Source organism: Notothenia rossii (assembly GCF_949606895.1).
Source record: "Notothenia rossii genome assembly, chromosome: 3".
Classification (NCBI taxonomy): domain Eukaryota; kingdom Metazoa; phylum Chordata; class Actinopteri; order Perciformes; family Nototheniidae; genus Notothenia; species Notothenia rossii.
The window spans coordinates 28,165,199-28,181,837 of NC_136901.1; the positions used below are offsets into that span (position 1 = coordinate 28,165,199).

Here is a 16,639-nt window from a genome sequence, read left to right on the forward strand (position 1 = left end):
AAAAACCCTTAATCCATTGACAATTGCACTATACTGTATGCAGCCCATATTTAGAAGATGTTCTATTAAAGGGGCTGTCAGAACAAGCTTAAGGTTACATACTGTGTATAGACCAAAATCAAAAATATAAACCTAATAATAAGCATTTGTTTTCCTTTAAAGTCACAGAAATCCTGTATTTGAGTATCAATTACTTTGTCGTTTTATTTATTTGGCCAAAACTCTTCTTCTATAATCCTGTTGTGGCCATGTTTAGCCTTTTTATGATGTGGATCATCGTCGGTGGCTCGGTTCGTTCCTTTTTCCCATTAAATAATACTCAAATAATCCAATGTATGACTCGAAAGCCGAGGAAGATGGCAAAAAAAAGAGAATTAAAATGAAAAATAGACAACAGTTGAATGATCTGGTCGGCTGCATATCTGAAATACCGCCAGCCTTTGTTTATACAGTGCTTAACTTTCAAATAAACATCCAGCATGCCAGCATATTTCAAATGGCACCATTGGGCAGAGACCATTTTGTTACCCTCTCTCTGGTCAGCCAGAGTAACCGTAGAGAATATGAATGGCTTCCTCTTAACAAATGTATTCCGAACAAGCAAGCAGTCATAATCCACTCGTAATGTCCACACTGAAGGGGAGACAATGGGGAACAGTTGGGATGCCAGGTTTTACCTTTCTGAATAATAACCCAGATTATAGCACTAAACAAAGCTAGAGTGATGTTTACTAAAGTCAGCGGAGTAGCCTTTTATTTGCATGTCCACTGGTTACCTTCAAAAACATTCAAGGCCTTTTAAAGTCTTTGGTCCTTGTGTGAAGAATGGCATTTGAAATGTGGGCACTTTAAATGCTCCAAAAGTGATTCTGAATATTAGCATGTAATTATAGCTGTTAGTTCTGCTACATTTAATGTTTGGCTATGACAAACAATATTCTGTGTGAAACATTCAGGAGTGTTCACAATAACAATTATGATGCTGCTTTTAAAAGCAAAGAGGCAAATTCTGTTTACTCCCAAAAAAGTAGAGACATTATTTATTCGTCTGAAAATGCAGTCGTTGACAGGAACGGTGTGTTGAGTTCTGCACTGTAAGCCTTCTACAGATCCAATTTCCCTCTTTTAACTTCTCAACAGCGGTGGATGTTGAAGTGAAGCATATTTAATTCATGTTTCGCTTTAACCAGAAGTTAGGAAGCCGCGGTGAGTTTCCCACACATTCATGGTGAGGTGTTCTGCAGTTTACTCATCTACAAAGGCTAAGGGAAGCTCTCACCTAGACTTGGCTGCGACTGACAGAAAGAACAAATATGAAAAAGACACCATGATGTTTACCTATGTATTAAATAATGAATGGGATACTTCATTAGGATGTCTTGGCTAACGTATGGAAAGGGAAAGTGTGGCGAGACAGTTTAGGGTCAAACGAGTGAAAGCAACCCTCTCAAACTCCTCAATGCTGGGAAGAGTTTCCTCCCATATTTCCTTATGTTCCCTGCCTTCATTAAAGGACGAATTGATGCTAAAAATGTGCCGGTTGAGCTGACAGTGGTGCATCAGTGTCATCTGTGAAGAGAAGCATCTCTCATCTTGCAACAAACGCCTGACTATCCTTCAAAAGAGTAACTTTAAAAAGCCCAATTCAGCTTCTCTCTAAACTTGATTTAATGTTGAGCATAATTATACCTTTCACCATGATGTTAACAGACCCAATACCCAATACAGGGCCTGTCCAGTGAGTTGGAGTGATCATGTGACTCTTATCAAAGGCAGGAGGGTGACAAACTTTGGAGGAAATGAATAGAGGTGCCAGCGTGAGAACAACAAAAGGATGGATGATTTTACATTAAACCAGACTTTTTAATTTCACATGGATTATAGATCAACATTTAGTCTAACTAAAGCCATACAGTGTAAGAATATACCCATTTAAAGGTGGCTATTATGTGCTTTGCAGCATATTGCAATTTTTTTATCACATAATCTCTTTGATTTCCCATAATTGCTAGTTGAAAACTTTGTACCGAGCTATCCGACACAGTGGGACATTTTTAAAAGTGGAGCAGGTTTATTAAAAACTAAGTAGTCGAGTGTTACTCAGCCATCCATAAAACAACGCTGCAGAAGTGCAGCCCAGCGAGCCTCAAACACACGGCTGCTTTAATGCTCCAGCTGCTGGAATGATTTGCACTTTTCCCTGGTCATGAAGAAGAACAGTTCAAGGACATAGGACTTGTAAAGCAAAAAAAAACGTTTTGTTCAGGGTTAAAGCAGCTGGGTACCTTTTTAATAAGAACCTAAAGACCTTAAATGATTTGCAGAGCCCTGAAGTGCGTTGCCACACAGTCCTTTGAGCAGCGGTAATTGGGGAAAAGACGAGTGTCACCTCACAAAAACGTGGGAGGACTTTTTAACGAGCGCACAACCCCTTGTCGTTGTGAAATTAGAGGAACTTGCAAAATGTAAAATGTGATCACCAGGCCTGGTGGCCATTGTTGAATGAACCGCATGGAAAATAAATAAGAAACTTTTGGCTGTTCAAAATCATTGGTAGAAATACAGGTTGGAATTTGGGAGTTAAAGTAGAATGTCTTGTATTCTGCAGTGAACACAATGATGTCCTAGTTATTTGAATAGTTTCTTTTAATATTTAGTGTGAAGTGTGGTTCAATGAGTGTTTGATTTCTAAAGTATTTCTTTCTTTTCTCTTTCAGGACCTCCTGTAAGTATACCTGCTTCTCTTCTTCTCCAACTTGTGATAGCAGTGTAAAGGTAACAACACCACCAAGAAACATGACTGCATAATGCTGTTAGATTCAAGTAATCGCCCTTACTAGTTTTCTTCCAAAGTTAGATAAAACACTTTTATGCCTGTATGTTAAATATATAGCCAGCAGCAGGCTCACTAGCATAAAGACAGGAAACAAAGGTAATCAAACCGGGCTGCCAGAACCTCTAAAGTCGCGTCGTAACAATGACTAACATGGTTAGGTTTTCAAAGGTTTTTCACTCACTCCACTTCGTACTGCAGCGCCTGACTTCGTCTTTTGCTCCTGACAGATTATACTGCCCCAAATGGGCATTTTATCTTGTCCGTGTATTATTTGTCCAAAACGATTTAAATATCAACCTTCTGAAGCTACTTCCATGCTTCTTCTAATCCTTATGAGCCCATTTAATGAGCTGTTTTCCTCGTTTCTAGTCGTAACGCCAAGAAAAATGACTTTGTTTGACAAGAAGGAGAAAAAGCATAGTCCACAAAATCGTGAACTATTCCTTTTTTTTGTAAAGTATCAAACTGTGGTTTTACAATAGATGTGAAAGACATCTGATTATGACAAATTAGCCCCCTGTTGTACCACACATTCTGACTCTATTATTAAAATAATCTCTTCATCCCTGCCTCCACCTAATAGGGACCCTTGTCCCTGTCATTTGGAGAGTCTGGCTTCTAATATCCTCGGTACCAGCCTCCGGATTATCTCACCTCATCACATTGCCGGTCATCACAGATTCACTCCCTTCAACAGATGGAAAACTTTGGTTTCCTCCAAAGATGAAGACAAACCCATACGTCCATAAGCACCGGGGATTGTGACAGTTCTTTGAATAACCGGGTCAAGCGGGCACTGTATGTGTGTGCGCTGTTAACATTATTTATAGTCCAGAGGCAAGTATGATTGAATAGGTATAATAGCGTGTGCCGACTGAGCTGTAAAGTTGTAAGTTAATCCTCGGAGCCCCCCTCAGACACTCGCTCCTGCAGTTCTGGGACGTAAGTAAGTGCAGGTGGTCTCACTTCTCAGGCCGTACATCTGACAAATAAAATCATTCTGCGAGATGTCTCAAGAGCCGACCGAAGCCGAGGAATGCCGTCTCTGAAGTGTTGGACTTACCAGTAAATATAAAAGATGAATGTTTCTTTCGGTGCTTTTGGGATTGATCCTTTGGGTGAGACGTAGTAAATCTGTGCACAAACAGCAAGAACCTGACAATGTTCCAGTTGTGGCCAGCAAATCACTCTATGATGAAGTCATTAGAGGAAGCAGAAGGTGGTGTACATGTTTGCTCCAGGTCCTGGTTTTACCGTTGGAAAAGCAACCAGGTTTAAGCAACACAAAAAAGGCTATAATTTACAGTACAGGCCATAAGAACTGACTACATTTATAAAAACAGAAACGATCTGACAATGACTCACACGACGGTCACCAAATCGATTTGCGAAATAAAACATCCTGTGCCAGCTTCTTAAAAAAGACAGTTAAGAGTGATCTCATGTGGTTTTTTATTAGGTATGCCCACCCGGGGGATGGCAGGGGACACGCCGCTATGAATATTCAACAGTTCCCTCTGTAACTCTGGGAACACTGCGTAAATGGTAGACAGCCGTCTGCACCAAACAAACCGACCGCTGCTGAAGCTATTACGAAACTTTGTGACTTAATCATTCCTCAGAGGCCGATTAATGGACAGGCAGAGAAAGAAACCAAAATAAAATAAAAAGATTTCCTCAATCAAAACTCATCGGGAAATACTCAAGTTTGTGAGCCGCAATGAGTCAGGAAAAGTGATTTTCATAGTTTTTTTAGGCTTTTTTGTGTAGTTTGTATTGGATCATGCGGTGAATGGCCAAATGATGTTTAGTTAGATATCTAGACATCCATTTATATTGGAAAGCAGGTGATTTGTTTTACTTTGTCATCCTTTACAAGAAGAGCTTTTTGCCTTTTCTTGTCAATAAAACAGGATACACGTTGAGTTACTTTAGAGAAAGTTAGTAAACTCTGTGAAATAACAGCTGTGGCAAACATCTTCTGCTCTTTTAAGGGAGACCAGTGTCAACACATCAACCCCAAGCACCCACCACTGTGTGCGAACACCATTTAGCACCAATCAAGCATAAAACACCACCCCTGAGGCTGCACTGCAGTACTAACACCACCCGCCGACTGTATGCCGTACTAAATTAGAATTATACAGACAGAGAAAGAAACTATTATGCTTTGAAATCTGGTTGAAAGGAAGTGGAATTATTTGGAACAATGCTGTAAATATCAAACCCACTTCTGCGTACCAAACAAACCAGGGTGGTTACAGTGCAGCACATAAGCGCTAAGAGTTCACTCATGTTAGCAATGAGCTTAGGGAAAGTTGTTGCGACCGTATCTCTATTTGACAAGTAGTTTCCTCCTCCCTGCTTCACAGGCTGAGGCTCCAGAGACGCAGGTTGAGGATGATCTGTCACAACGTATGCATTATGCAGCTGTGTAGCAGGGATTAGAGGCAAAGTGGGGATGAAGCAGAGGAGCTCAGATGCCCTCAACCCCTTCATCCTTCATCTGGTATGCACCGCAGCGCCACACCTGTTAATAAAACATATATTCCAGCTGGACTTTGATCACTTCTGCCCTACGGAAGTGGAGAAGACGCCAGTTTATCTAAAGTGAGATTCCTGAAGAAGGCCCCGGTGACCTTTTTAAATTGAAAGATATTGCAATGTTGTGAATTTGAAATTGGAAATAGTTCTTAACGGTTTCGCATGAGAGCAGAGGATCACCGTGAGCTGCGAGTGGATCTATCTGACGTGACAGGGTTTTTTTAAAGCTCAAAAGGGCAGTGGTGCACGAAGCAAAGCCTACTGGCTCTGATATTGACGACATTAAGAGTTTGACCTTTCCAGAGGTCAGTCCTCTGCTCACGCTGTGCCCATCAGCGGCACTTCTCTGTCAGCGGATGACGAGAGGCAGCGCTCAGGCCGAGGGAGCTTTACTCACACTGATGTGAAGCAGTCAATAAAGCACACAGGGAACTGTGGAAGGAGAATTAGCACATTATGAACGTGATGCTCGCAGTGGAGGAAAAAAAGCACGACAGCTTTTCAATTGAGAGGAATTTTCCTGCAACTCAGAACATCAAATGAGAAATGTCGAGCTGCCACTGTGCGGTTCTAATCGAATCAACAGAACCTTGTACCTTTTTCAACTTTTCATTTTCAAGGACAAAAAAATGTGTGGGTCAGACATTTGGTTATGTATTGTGCAGAAAAGAAATTGGACTCGATTTTTGGCTTTTTATGCATACAACTTGGTTAAAGCCATTTAAATATTTCCCCCCCTCAGGAATGAAGAGGCCTTTCCCGACTGAGAATGTGAATTAATATCTCCTACATGTTACATTATCATCCACCTTTAACCAGTCACACTTTCCTCAGCGTCCCCTCTTCCCACAGCTTCCCCTCTTCCCACAAGATTATCCAACACATAGCGAGCACACACACACTCTCACAAACACATTCACACACATTAAAGTCATTTTATGCCGGCTAATTGTCATACACTGTGGATATGGGAACCAGATGCCATTCCCAAGTCAGTTTTCCAGTGTGGTTTTCTATCCCTGCCTAACCTCTGCGTCTAGATTCCCCCGACGTGCACCAACCACTTGTGGTCGTCCGCTCCTGCCCACTCCGCTCTGATTACTCACATCCCTGTCCCCCATTAGTTTCCCGCCTCAAAAAAAAAAGAATCCCCCCCGAGGCCCAGTGTAGTATGATTGAGGGTTCCCATGCAGAACTAACATATGGAGGTGTGTGTATAGATATGTGTTTTACTCTCTCTAAGGTCTGGGGATGTCTGAGAGTAGATGTAACTTTCAATGAAACCCATAGCAGGCTCATATTGCTAAATGTGTATTTTGCGTTTGTCCAAACACCTTTTCCACTCTTGGCTAGATTGATTATATTTGTGTATCTAGATAGGGCTTTTAAACTTTTGGGAGAGAGGTTAGCAGAAATGTTTACAGGGAATGAATGCTGGATTGTTTTTTGATGTGTATGGATATTTTGTGCTTGATTTGTGGGATTTTGAGAAAGTAAACACCTGTACTTCTTGACGAGGCCTTTGTTTTAATATGAAGCATCACTCAACAGTGTGGAGTGTGTTGTAAGGGTTTAGTCCGTTATACCCTTTATTCTGGCCCTCCTCTCTTGTGGTGAGCAGTACTCCTCACATGCCCCCCCTTAACTTACTCCTTCCCTGTCAACACTCGGTGCCTGAAGGATTGCTTTGGTTAACTTCCTGTGTACACACATGTTTATTAATATTGTGAGGCTGTGTGAGAAAACCGTGAGCCCCGTAAAGAAGCGGTTGTAAAAGCGGTAGTTGTTGGCCCCGCTCTCTGAGATGCCAGTGCTCCGGGGTGAGATGATTGGATCCATGTGGTACGAAACCCGGTTGCTGCCAGAACCGTTGGCCCCGGTTCTACAGCGAGGATATGAGCTCCGTTTGATGGATGATTTTCTGGACCTTAGATTTATAAAACAGGTCACTGTGATGAAACATAATACAGCCAAGCCCAGACAGAGGTTACATGCAGATCCTCTGTTCCTGACTTTTTGCTTCTAGTTGGATTAAGCCGATTGCTTCATTGTAGCAGCAGCCCGCAGCCAAACCCACCAGAATTTCTTCGCTCATGTCAACAGCGGCTAAACATTCGCACGGCGGCCAGCTCCTCGTCTCGAGCTGCTCTGTCGGGCGAGTTCTGTCAAGCTCTCATCCATCGTGTTTTATTAAATTATATAAGAGCAGTGATGTGAAAATGGATATTCAGTGTCTTCTATGTAAGACAATGTATATTTAGGCTGAACAATGTGTTACCTTTTGAACTCTGCCTGGTTATTCTTTGCGTAAATAACAGGATCTTTTGGAATAACAATGGAAATAGTTTTGTACTTCGGTTCAATTTTTCAATAACATCATTACATCTGATGTCAAAGATGGTTTCACCAGCGCTGCAAAGGGAAATTATAACTATAATAAAGTTTATTCCTGACCTTGAAAATAGTAGTTTGACACTGCTGAGTTTCGATGGCAAGCAAACAGAATGATCCAGTTTAAAGATATGCTCTGTGGAGTTACTGATCAAACACTTTGCAGCATTCAGGGTCATCTATAGCTTTCACAAGATTCTCAAGGATCTAAAAGAATGGTCAAAATAGATATTTATTTGCATAAATCTTTGCATTACATTACATGTCACTTGTTTGACGTTTTTATCCAAAGCGACTTACATACTCAATACTGTGGACAATCCCCACAGGAGCAATTTGGGGTGAAGTGTCTCAGGGACACAAAGACATGCTGACTGCAGTGGGGTTTGAACCTGTGACCCCCTGATCCCAACATCAACGCACAACCCACTGCACCACACGCCTCCCAGTTACAACAATACTTAAATCTGTTTTCCATCATTGGTCTTATGAAAAGTCATCTACCGTAAATATTTGTTTGGCACAGGTTAAATGACGGTAACATAAAGATAAATGTTGTTCTCAATTCATAATGAAAGACAAAGGATAGGAAAATACAATTGTGCAATATTTTCACATCTTGATTATCGGCCACATGTGAAATGTGCCAGGATCATTTTATTGAGCATCATTCACTTCGTCTAATATGAAGTGAAGTAACTGACATTGTCAGATCTGAATGTCCATGCTGCTTGCGGGTTTGGCGCCAATTCCGTTTTCCTTTTTATATTTCCCTGTAGTCCTTTCCATATTTCTCCCCCCTTCTGTTTTAAAGGTGGCAGGGGGTTCCGCCTTTTTTTTCTCATACCAACAGCTCATTCAGGCCATTGCAGGAGATAGCGGTCATGGTTTGGCTGAGAACGAGAAGCTAGTCATGTATCAGGATAGAAAAAAAGCTTAATCCTGATCCAGTGGTCCACCATAAACTCGACAATATCATGCACGCAGGATGTTCTGGTACAAATCTTCTCATGGAGTTTGACATGAGTTTGCCCAGCGTTAAGCAGCAGAAGATGTGAGGCTTACCATCAATGCGATATGTGTCATTTTCAATAAGTGGATACAGGGCTTCTGCTTTGGGGCAACTGCATTCTGTTCATCATAACTCTTTTGACAGACGCATTTGGTATTTTTCGAGACAATTACGGGCACTTAAAATTAAATTAAAGAGGTTTTCTGAGAAATAATTGTCCCCACCCTTACAGTAAATGTGTAATCGAATCCAAAATGCACACATGTTTATAGCACAGATCTTGGCTCCTATAGAAATATGTTGAAAGACTAAAATATTGGCTTGTTTGCTGAGCATAACACGAAAAGGTCAATACCACTCAGTTTTATAGTGTCTTTGGGTCGGTAGTGGACCGCCAAGAGGAAGAGAAGAAGCTGTGATTTATTTGAATAAACCCTCAAGACTTACCTGCTTTGATTGAATTGGGTCTTAATTAAAGGTGATTGAATGCTTTAGAACGTGAGTCAGAACTCAAATTTGCGTTGCAAGTGGCCTAAGAACGATGTAATTGGAAAAAGCAGCCACTATAATTAAGATTAGGTATCTTCCTTCAACCAATTTACATGTCATTCAAGCTACTAGTTGTTCGTAAATCGTACAGAAACTCATCGAACCATATTGGTAAGGGTAGTTTTGAGATGTGAAAATGGCTTTTCAAGAATCCATCCATCTTCTCCCGCTTATCCGTGGCCGGGTAGCGGGGGTAGCAGTTCCAGCAGAGAGCCCCAAACGTTCCTTTCCCTGGCCACATCAACCAGCTCTGACTGGGCGCTCCCAGGCCAGCGAAGGGATATAATCCCTCCACCTGGTCCTAGGTCTACCCCTCGGTCTCTTCCCAGCTGGACGTGCCTGGAACACCTCCCTAGGGAGGCGCCCAGGTGGCATCCTTACTAGGTGCCCGAACCACCTCAACTGGCTCCTTTCGACGCGAAGGAGGAGCCAAGAATTCAAGAATCCAGAGTAATCTAATTGTAAACGTGTTGCAGGTACGATAGGTGTTCAACAAAGTAATGCACAGTGAGCAGGTTTGATCAAACAGAAGCACCTGCTGCTGGAGGGCTGCTTTTGAAAAAGAGCCAGAGCAGAAGCAGATGTGAAAAACACACAGGTGCTGATGAGACACCTTCCTTAAGGCAGCCGCAAACCACAAAAACTGCAAAGAATGCTCAACAAAAAGACACCCGCCGCAGATTTACTGTAGCACAGTGTGCTGCTTTTGAAATAGTCTTTGCAGGAGAGCTAATAGTCTCCATAAAAGACACTCACTGTACTCGCTTAAAGCTTTTTGAAAGGCTCCGGTGGGTGCTGTCCGTCCAAGTGATGTGCAAATGATGGGCAGTATAATGAGCAGGTGCAGACTGTGTTGCCAAATCACTTCCACATGCTTTACGAGCAGATGGAAAAGATAAATGACGTTTTTTTGCAAGACATAGTTAGTTGTGTTAAAAGCACTACTCCTTCCCTGTAGTATAAATAGACAAACACTTCTGATTGTAGCCTTTGTATTTAAATCATTCATTTATGATTATCAAAAGAGAAATAAACTATGTATAATGCATATCACTAGTTTAATGAAACTTACATGTCTGAATGTACAGTAGTCCTCAAATTTGACCCACTGCCCTTTTCTGTATGTGCCCCCCCCCCCCCCCTCCCATCTATACAGATAAAAGTCTGTTAGCATACCTCTGATTACTGTCTGCAGTTACTCAGTGAAGAATAATTGATTTTGTTTGTAATTATCGCAGACACTCATCAAAAAATTTACCTTGGATTTTTTACTTTGACATAAAGTGCAAACTACACCAAAAACATAAAATAGGTGGCTATCTTATTGTGGCTAATGTCATATTTTTTAAGCCTCCGCTCAAACCGTTTGGAGCCCTCCAAACTGGGGAGGCCTAACCCTGAAAACCCTTTTTATTTATAAGTAGGGTTAGAGTTAAGGTTTAACATACAACTTTATCTGAAATGAAGGGGTCCATCAAAAACTGATAAATACAGATATCCCAGATAAAAAAAGGCTCTTTTTTGATCTGTGACCACCTTGAATACATTTACATCCTCATTACAAATATAGACATGCTTTATATGCACATGGATTGTATCAAGTTTAACTGTGGCTTTACTAATCATCTAACAATCTGGATTTATTTAAATGCTCAATCATGTCAAGCAGAGCTTTAATTTTTCCCACAAACTTCTGGTGCCCAGTCATTTGGCTCAGTCATTTGGTGTGCCAGCTATTTGTATTCCTCCATGCCAGATAAAATGTGTGAAGCTGGCTTGTGCACAACGCTGCAGTGGGTTTATTTATGAATGTCTTTGTTGGAGCCATTCATATGTTTGCAGTAACAGCTTGTCAATAGCCTTCTATTGTCCACAGGCAATTTTCCTACACAACAAAAAGCAGGCACTGATTTTGTTTTGCTGCCTTTCCATTTTCAGGAAAATGCTGGAAACTTATTAAGCCTCTCTGGAATACATCTACAACATTGTAAAAGTAAAAGTGGCATTTTATTCCAATATGTTGCCTCTATTATCCCCCCCCAGGGAACCACAATCGGAAACATTGTTTTCATAATGGTGCATTTTATGTTTACAAGTGTGTTGTGGCTCTTTATATGGGCAGACAAGTAAGCAGCAAGACCACCTCCTCTCTCTGTCTGTGTGTGTGTGTGTGTGTGTGTGTGTGTGTGTGTGTGTGTGTGTGTGTGTGTGTGTGTGTGTGTGTGTGTGTGTGTGTGTGTGTGTGTGTGTGTGTGTGTGTGTGTGTGTGTGTGTGTGTGTGTGTGTGTGTGTGTGTGTGTGTGTGTGTGTGTGTGTGTGTTTGTCATCAGCCTATTGTTGATGTGAACACAGTTTCCCTACATTTGACATTTATTGTGACATTGCATTGCACAAGCTTGCTGTACAGGTTCATAACCTCAGAATTAAGGCAGGATGTGCCTAGTGCAGATCCATTTGGTAATACATGCACCGCTAAACATAAACAAAAAGCTACTAATAGTAACTCTGCATTAAGAATAAGGTCCAAATGCACTGTGCAGCTTATTACTCTTCTAACTGGAGCACTGTGGTAGAAATCGGTTGAGGAAAACAGCTGGACTGCCTCTTGACATTGAAGCGAGTGCAGTGAAGCCTGTATGTCTACCAGCTTAATGTTTAGGGTCACACGAGGCTCTCTCTTTGGAATAAACATATACTAATGTCATCACACCATGACTTTGTGTCAGCACGCTTTTTTGCATGTCTGGTATTTTGGAAAAGTAAAGTTTGGGCAGTTTCAGTCTGGAGAAGTTACCACTGCAGATCATTCACCACAGTGACGGATGAACAACTTGTTATTTTTACCCGAGGCCAAATAGTACCTGGCATTATCTGGGAGTGACAAATAAAGAAATGCACACTACCCCAGGCTTTGGATGTGATTGCAGAAGATTCAGATCTTTCCTCGATTTTTGATCTTATTAAATATATTTGACAGAAAGCTTCTCATGTGAAAATGAACATCAGCATACATGGCACAGCAGTCTGTCAGTTTGTTGCCAAGTGGCTGGTCGGTCAGTCAGTCACTCTGATCTAATACTGATTTCCAGAGCCAGCTTTTCAAAAAGTGCGACCCCAGAGGAAGAAAGGAGTCCAGCATACTGGGCTTCATCCATGTTAAAAAAAAGTATTTTTTAGCACAAGCTCAGTAGGCTGCAGCTTAAGGATGCACACCTCATTGTCGAATCCTCTACTCCACTCTTTCACGGAGCCCACCCAGGATACCCTGCTTGCTGACTGACAGAAGTTGGATGCAGAAACTGCCTTACAAAAACTGCTGTTCTTTTAAAAGAAAAAACAAAGAAGTGTTCCTCTTGTTCAGGGCACATTTTTACAATATGCTGGCCAAAACTTGGTTGGAGTTGCTGGATTTGATCTTCAGCGTAAACATGGACTTGATTTGGGCCTGTTTTTGGTTTTAATTGTATGTTTGTATAACCCCTGCCGACTATATAAGGTACCGGTTCCCAAACTGTGACAGGGCCTTCAAATCAAATTCTGAAACCGATGTCAAAAAGTGCACAATGTTAGTTTAATCAAAAATTACATTTGTTAATCTTTTGATTTCACCTTTCCCTCTTAGTTCATGATGTTCAAGCTTTGTTGAGCAGCTCTGTTTGTTTATCGGCTAACATGATTGGTCGCCCTGGTTTTACAGTTGTATTGTATTATACTTCAGAATGATTACAAATGACTAACGTGGACCATAGTGTGTAATTTCCATGTGTTTAAACAATTCGTTATTTTCTCTTTATAGGGCACTCCAGGTCCCAAGGGTGAAAAGGTGAGTCATTTTATATTTAGTTTTTATTATATATATATTATATTTAGTTATTTTTCAATTGTGTAAATGTTGATCAAATCAGATATTTTATTCCACTGCTAAAAGCAATTGTTGGACATTTTGGGAAGTAGTTTGCTTTCTTGCTGAAAGTTCATGTCCATGTGTATAAGCTGAAGACAATAGCTAATTAGCTTAGCTTAGCACAAAGACCGGAAGCAGAAGGGAACAGCTAGCATTGTTGTGTCCACATGTAACACAATCTCACTAGCCACTGTTTGGTTCTAGAAACATCAATGTTCCCCTACTGTATAAGTATCAGCAAGAAATTGAATATGTCAGAATGTTTCAAACTATCTCTGTAAGAAATATGAAGCCTGATGTTTGTGCATTTTCACTGTTCATTTGTTCATTAGTATCCTTTTGCATTTGCTGCAACAATTCCCACATTAAAGCCATCCTGAATATTTAAATTCTCCGGTCCTTCACACATCTACAACACTGAAACTGAAAGCCAGATCTCAAGCTGGAGCCCTTAAATGCCTCGCTCAGCATCCCTCCATAAAACAGCAGCGAAAAGTCTCCACACTGTCTCTTTATGAGTGTGAAGGACTTTGGGACAAATGCGTGCACGTGGCTTTGCTTTGAAACACTAACATAACGACATCCCTTGATTCAAAGCAAAGCCCCTCGATTCAATCGTTCTGGAAGTGGCTTAAAGCGCACACTTACAGTTTAAAATGCTACTGGGGAAAATCTGTTCTGTTTTACAGGGCAAACATTAAATATTTATTCAGATTTTGGATGAAGTGAGCATCAACTTGGACAGCAACCCACTATACTTAAAGGATTATTATGCCATAAAATGCAAAACATAAAATGAAATAGCGTGAGAGTGCTAACCAGAGCTAAAGTTGAACACAGAGAAACACTTGTCATGTGCATCAAGTCACACTCTTCTGGTAACAGATGTTCTGGTTACGCGGGGTGTGGAATGACGTTGGTTGCTGTCTCTGACCAAAGTAATTAATCAACAGTGTAATCTCTTATTTGGTTCCCCTCAAAGCATAAAAAAGAAGCCGTATTTAGATAATCGTTGAGAATCGTTATGACATGTGAACACCCCAGTGTTGCTGATGAGATGCATGTTCATGTCTCTCATGTGAACCAATTCATCTGCAGTTTCATGAAATGAAAAACAACTGTGTGGGTTCCTCCCACCCAACGCGAATACAGCGTGCATCATTGTGGCCATTCACAACTGTTTCCCCGTTAAATCTGCTTTTGGAACGACTGCCCCACAAAAAATGAGAGCTGTTTTTTTTATTTGAAATTACTCAGGCTTTCCATTGAAGTTTGTTTGACAAAATTCCCAGGTGTGATAAGTCGCGCAGCTCGTTTTACTGCTATGGCCTACAGGAGAGCGAAGTGCGTCTGATGAGATGACTTAAGGGTGTTCAGATATCCGATTCTTGACAGATTGCGGTTATAATTCAGTGTCCAACATTTGGTCTTCCTTCAGTTGTTTCAAACAAAAGTGTACTCTTGGTTCGGTTTTACTTTAATGTGATGAAGCCACAGTGTGCACCATGCAGTTTGAAACGAAACCGAGCGTTTTTTCTCCTTTTTAGAAATGTGCTCCGTCCACAGAGATCCCCCCCCCCCCAAAGACGGCAGAAAGCCAACAATCTCTGGGGCATAAAATCTGGCCTGGCAATGCAGCTCGCCCACACTCAGCCCCCGTAACCCCCCCACCCACCTCAAACCCACCAAACCTCACACCGCTGCCGTGTTTCTTTCTCTCTCCCTCGTATCCAATTCATGTCAGTCCATGTTATCATAAGTGATTTTACTCTCAACCACAAGTTGGGTTCCTGTATTATTTTTCTTTATCAATGTGTTCTGAATAACGCCTCCGTGAGTTCGGTGCGAGTCTCCGCTTATGACTTGCATTGTGCTTGTTTCTGTTCAGTGTTTGTCCTCATTTAAAGATATATTCTTTTTTTTGCCTTCTGCAGGGGGATCAAGGCGACCAGGGACCACGGGTATGTGGTTTACTCTGACTTCTTGTGATTAGCTGATGTGACTGCATGTGTGTGTCTCCCCCGGCAGTATTGTGGGCAAAAAGGTTTGAGATGCATGACATTCCCGGGATAGTGTTCTTCCCATCTGGCCAAAGACAACAAGCATTTCAGCACTGCTTATTTCCACATCAAGAATAGGCAGGCAAACGTGCGAGGGGGTGAAATACTTCTTGAGACCTTTTCTTTACCTCTTCGATATGAGCACGAGCGTTTGCCCATCAGCAGAAGATATCTGCTCAATCTCAGCTATAATCAAAAGCCAAACTAGCTCTGTCTCTATAATTACTGGTGATTCACTTCAATCCCCAACGTGACATGGCGTATTCAGACCTTTAATCATTTCCAGCTCTGTAGTTTGACATTTCTATGAAAGTGCAGCATCTAAATGATGATGATGTGAGTGCCTTTCCGTGCTTGACAGACTCTGAAATGAATTGCTCTATCTCCAACTAGCCCTAATTTCTTCTCGAATAACGGTTAAAAAATGAGCCCTCTCAGAAAAGTATACTATGACTGCACAGGTTTGTTTAAAGTAGATTGCATTAAGTGGGGTCACATGTGCGCATGCATATACACACTTTTCACTTCCCCCTATATCTGACGTCTTAAGCAGGAGATCGTATGCAGTCAAAAATCCCTTTAAAGCCATAATTGATTTCCATGAGGGCAGAGAGCATGTGGAGTTTGCAGGACAGGGAACACAACAACACAGAGGTTTGTCTTGTCACCAGAGAACCAGCCATCTCCCAGGCGGATCTGATCCCAATTCTGTATTGGCGCCCAACCAGACGTTAGTAGTTTGCCAATTAACTTTGTCAGTTCTCCTCCAGGCCAGTGCTGCTTGCATTTCTTATGATTTGGAAGTCAATACAAACGACCTTCCCATGCGAAATTTGATTAGTGGTCTCAAAGTGACACATCTTATGTTACACATCCTCCTCAAATGACTGCCAAGTTCACAGAGTTTATGGATCTCTGAGTGGTTTCACACTTTTACAATCTACAAATACATTTCCAGCACTGTGATATCCTCTAGTAATAATATACAAAGTGGGATAGTAGTAAATTTGGATCCACTGCAAACAGGCAGAGAGGAAATATCTTTGCTCTCTGGTTGGATTGACCACAGTCAACTATTTCTGGTTGGATATAATTTTGGGGTTTTGCTCATAATTTGTACCCTTTTAACCTGGGAAATGGAGTCATCTGTCTCTATCAGTGAAATGATTTACGATTTAGACACAGCAGTGTGGCTGACAGGATTGGAACAGGCCCCAGCAAGCCGGTATTTGTTTTGTAGAGTAGATAAATAAACTGTCCACTTCGAGAAATCATTTCATTAACTTCCAATTACAGCAAAATTGTCCCGTAACAGATACAAATGAACGCAGCGTCACATTCGA

At 41.4% G+C, this 16,639-nt stretch overlaps 1 protein-coding gene across 19 annotated transcripts in view; it reads left to right on the top strand.

The window, feature by feature from the left end:
• The first annotated feature begins 13,128 nt into the window (after positions 1-13,128).
• LOC307031803 (uncharacterized protein) overlaps positions 13,129-16,639 on the top strand; it is a 51,874-nt gene continuing 48,363 nt past the window's right edge. For all 19 annotated transcript variants that reach the window (XR_013806078.1, XR_013806079.1, XR_013806080.1 and 16 more), the window contains exons 1-2: positions 13,129-13,155; positions 15,171-15,197. The gene's annotated coding sequence lies outside the window, so the exon portion shown is untranslated. The remainder of the gene's footprint in view (positions 13,156-15,170; positions 15,198-16,639) is intronic.